General features: G+C 43.3%; 1 non-coding gene across 1 annotated transcript; it reads left to right on the forward strand.

Moving 5' to 3' along the window:
* Positions 1-545: 545 nt before the first annotated feature.
* TRNAR-CCU (transfer RNA arginine (anticodon CCU)) lies at positions 546-618 on the forward strand. The gene has a single exon. It is a non-coding gene; the product is annotated as a tRNA-Arg (tRNA).
* Positions 619-5,151: the final 4,533 nt, after the last annotated feature.

The raw sequence follows: 5,151 nt of genomic DNA on the forward strand, positions 1-5,151 counted from the left end.
CAGTATGATGCTGGCAAAAAAGAGACACATAGACCAATGGAACAGAATCAAGAGCCCAGAAATAAACCCTCTCATATATTTGACAAGACTACTCAATGGGGAAAGGATAATCTCTTCAACAAACGGTGTTGGGAAAACTGGATAACCATATGCAAAAGAATGAAATTGGATCCTTATCTTACTCACAAAACTTAATTCTAAATGGATTAAAGACAAACATAAGAACTGAAACCATAAAATTCCTAGAGGAAAACATAGGGGAAAACTCCTTGACATTGTTCTTGGCAATGATTTTTTTGGAAATGATACTAAAAGCACAAGCAAGAAAAGCAAAAATTAGTTAAGTAGCACTACATCACACTAAAAAGCTTCTGCACAGCAAAAGAAAGATGAACAAAAGGAAAAGACAACCTATGAAATGAGAGAAAATAGTTGCAAATGATAGATCTGATAAGTGGTTAATATCCAAAACATATACAAACTCATACAAATCAATAGTAAAACAAGTGAAAAACAATTTGATTTTAAAATGGGTGAAGGGGACTTCCCTGGTGGTCCAGTGGTTAAGACTCTATGTTCCTAATGCAGGAGGCCCAGGTTCGATCCCTGGTCAGGGAACTAGATCCCGCCTCCCGCAACTAAAGATCCCGCGTGCCACAACTAAGACCCAGTGCAGCCAAATAAATAAATAAATATTTTTAAAAAATGGTTGGAGGAACTGAATAGACATTTTTCCAAAGAAGACATTCAAAAGGTCACAGGTACATGAAAAGGTGCTCAACATCACTCATCATCAGGTAAATGCAAATCAAAACCACAATGAGCTATCACCTCACACCTGTTAGGATGGATATCATCAAAAATGTAAGAGATAACAAGTGTTGGAGAGGATACGGAGAACAGGGAACCCTTGTGCGCTGTTGGTGGGAATGTAAATTGGTGCAGCCACCATGGAAAACAGTACGGAGGCTCCTCAAAAAATTAAGAATAGAACTACCACACAATCCAGCAATCTCATTTCAAAAGAAATGAAAACATCTGCCCTCCCATGTTCATCACAGCATTAGTCATAATTGCCAAGATATGGAAAAAACGGAAGCATCCATCAACAGATGAATGGAAAAAGATGATTTGGTTTATATGTATATATATACAATGGAACATGATTCAACCATGATTCAACATGAGAAATAAGGAAATCCTGCCATTTGTCACAACATGGATGAAACTTGAGGGCATTATGCTCAGTGAAATAAGTCAGACAGAGGAAGACAGATACTTCACGATATCACTTACATGTGGAATCTAAAAAAGCCGAACTCACTGAAACAGAGGGTAAGAACTGTGATTACCGGGGGCTGGGAGTTGGGGGAAATGGAGAGATGGTCAAAGGTTATGCTTCCAGTTATAAGATGAGTAAGTTCTGGGGATCTAATGTACAGCATGGTGATTATAGTTAATAATACTGTGTTATATACTTGTAAGTTGCTAAGAGAGAAAATCTTAAATATTCTCACCACAAAAAAGGGATGGTAATTATGCGATGTGATGCAGGTGTTAGCTAATACTATGATGGTATAATCATTCTGCAATATAAGTGTATCAAATCAACGTTGTACACTTTAAGCTTACACAATGTTATGTGTCAATTACATGTCAATAAAACTGGAAAATTTTCTAAATTAAAAAAATTTTTTTAATTAAAAAAAATTTTTAAGGATTGTGACATTTTAAAAACCCATGTTTGTGGAGTAAAACTCATTCGTCTAACTAATACTAGGGAATCCCACCGGGAAGGCTTCCTGGCTACCTCCTGCCCAGCCTCTGGACCCTCCCCTCTGCCTGTTCTCAGCCAAGAGTCAGCTCTGAAACACACGCAAAGCACTCAGAACAATCCCTGGCTCACAGCACGGCTCCATTAGTGCCCACCCTTATTGCTGTTAGGATTCCATCTAGCGCTTTACAAGCTTCAGGTGAGAAGTCCTAGTTTGCTAAAACACCAGCACGTCCTCCTGGAATGAAAAAACTCTGAGAGTGCTGAGCATATGACAGAAAACAAAAAATCAACAAGTTTTCCTCTAAATGTGTAAGGAGAAAAATGTAAAGATGCCCTGGTGAGTCCCAGACATGGCCCATCACTAACCTCTCTCCTTGAGCCACTGACTTGATGACCAGCCTACTCTTATAATCACTCACTTCCTGTGTGTCATTGCTTTTAGTAACCACGTGCCGTGGCTACCCCTTTCCTCCTGCAGACCCCAACTGGTGCCTTCCCATAGAAGCCTCTTCAGGGTCCAGGTTTTTCCTCCAGCTTCACACAGCAAATCCTGTGACCCACCCCATGAACCAGAGTGAGCCCACCGTGTTCTCCCTGACCTGGATTGCCCCGTCCAGCCCGAGACAGCCATCCATCCAGAGCCCGGTTACTCTCCAGCTGAGGCTGGACTCAGAGGAGAATATTCACGGTTCACTGCAAACACACGATCGCCAGTGAGACTGAGAGCCACATGCCCAGACAGGGAAGCCATCCCCAATGAACCCTGGTGTGCGCTGGGTCCCCACACAGACACACTTTGACCAGAGACCTTTGTACATGCAGTTTTAGCTCTGGGGTTACAAGGCCACCCCCTAAAGTCTGAAAAGGTGAATGTCAGGGAGTTGCCACCAGCTAAATACTGATGCCAGGGTCACAAAAACCCAATGGTAATGTTTCCTGTGGATGACACTACCTGAAAGAGGCCCATTGTTAGCAAACAGTCAACTCACTCTATCTTTTGAGCATATCAAATTACTAATAGAGAATATAATGGCAGAGCGGGGTGTAAAGAAAAACAGTCACCCACGTACCAGTCCTAACTCTGTCGCTAAGCTAAACAGCTATCAGTTACTCATCATGAAGTCTTAAGCAGGACACGTACCAGCTCCCAACTGTGTAATAAATGCTCCTGTTCCTTATCACAATAAAAGTATGAATTTCCTCCTTAACACTCTTCTCCCACCCAAAGCCCCACCTTCTCACACATGTGCGCGTGCACACACACACACACACAAACGCTCGCACAGCTCGGTTGGCTTTCCCTTTCAAGGGAGGGCATTCAAACTCTCTGTGCATCATTTTGTTGCGACAGCTTTCTAAATGAGAGTGCTTGTCCTCTCCGTGCTTTATCCCTCCAGGTCACGTTGGACTTTTCAAGTTAGGTGTTCCTAGGGACGTTAGGGACCAGTCTCTGCTCATACAGCTTTGACATTGGTTGGGTTCCTTTGCATTTTACAAGCAGGACGCTGATAAGCACCTGCAACTTCATGCTAGAAACTTATGAGAGTCAATTTTTAAAATTTATTAAAAGCATGTTAACCCAGCATTAAAGAAGAGTAATACCCCACATGTGCATCCGTTTCCGCTCACGCTCACTGATTTTAAAGAAATTGCTGCTTTTACAAAATTCAAAGGCCTGGGAAAGAAGGCTTTTAATAATGCAGTTAAGCCTTCTGTGAATATTTTATTAAGTTCTCGTATATCCTAGCTCACTAATAAAAATCAGGAGCAAGAATACTGGTACATTTTACTTCCCATCATGATAGAAGGAGATTAAGAAAAAAAAAGTCTTGGGACTTATTATTAGTTTTTTTCCCTCCCCAGAACAGTTGTTTTCACTGAAAGCCCTTGGTCTCAACCTGTTCTGAAAAAGTGGGAGTTCATTATATGTGAAATGATTCGTGAGTACACATTCTTCCAGGGTGACAAAGTCCCTACGTCCTGGGAGAAGGGTGATCACACAAGGGGGAGACAATTCTTGCCTCAGTTAGGTGCACACATTACTGTGGGACCCAGGGGATCAGTCTCTAGATTTTTCTCCCAGTTACACCCACAAAGGACAGGCTCTTGGGGGACTGCAAGGACTTCAGGTCTCTCTAGATAGACAAGAGGAATCACTTCCAATTGCCTAAAGGAAAACTGGAAAGAAATACGACACTCATTCACTCAAAACTACCTCATACACCTGACCTCAACTCCTCTTGGGGAAAGAAATTTCGGTTGAACTAGTACCGTCTTTTTATAGGAAACTCTCTAAATGTTCCAAATCCTGGGTTCTGCCTCAGCAACAGTGGTGCAAAAGAAGGTGGAGCAGAGACCTGGGGTATCTCTCCTTGCTGGGGCGGGGGCGTCCAGCTTCCACCTCTGCCTTGAGGCTGAATGATCTCAAGCAAGTGTCTGGTTCAAACTGTAAATGCGGGGGGAACTGGATTCCAGGGGCTCTCAGCCCCTTTCCCTCTAAAATCTCACTGTTGTGTGAGCCCACCAGCTGGCTTGGGGATCTTTGGTTTTGCAGGAGTAGTCATTCTACTGGTTGGATCTGCCGAGGGGGTCTGAACTGTCTGAAAGGGGAGAGGGAGCCCGGGAAAATCACATATTAGACACAGCACAGCCGTGTCTCCTAGAAGAGCTTGGTGAGAAGCCTGGCAAATAGACCCTGGATGGTGGCCCTTCACCAACCACCTCTCCTTAGGCACTTCCTGGGTGCTGGTAGATTGTAGGTGGGCACTTTGTAGACTTAACTCACTTCATCCTCACAACAGTCCTGTGAGGTAGGTACAGGTGACAGTGACTGTTGTTTACCTCCCAATTCTATCTTCCCCTTCCTTCTTACTAACAGAACCCTGGGAATGTGCCCACCTGGAAAACTATATTAGTTAGTTAGTGCTGTGTAACAAATAAGCCCAAAACTTAGCTGAAAACAACAAACGTTTATTATCTCACAGTTTCTGTGGGTCAGTTTTGTGGGTTTTCTGGATCAGGTCTCTCAAGAGATTGCAGTCAAGATATCCACAGGGGCTGCAGGCATCTGAAGGCTCAACTGGGGGAGAATGTTCTTCCTAGCTCACTCATAAGGCTGCTGGACTGAGGGCCACAAGTCTTCACTAGCTTTTGACCAGAGACATCAGTTACTTATCTCAGGGGTCTCTCCACAAGGCAGCTCACAACATGGCACTGACTCTCCTCAGAGCAAAAGAGCAAGAGAGGGCACCCAAGACAGTAGTCACCATCTCTTTGTAACCTAATCTCAGAAGTGACATCCTATCACTTTTTCCATATTCTATTGATTAAAAGAAAGTTACTAGGTCTGGCCCACACTCAAGGGGAGGGAATTA

This window comes from Eubalaena glacialis, chromosome 13 (genome assembly GCF_028564815.1).
Source record: "Eubalaena glacialis isolate mEubGla1 chromosome 13, mEubGla1.1.hap2.+ XY, whole genome shotgun sequence".
Lineage (NCBI taxonomy): Eukaryota > Metazoa > Chordata > Mammalia > Artiodactyla > Balaenidae > Eubalaena > Eubalaena glacialis.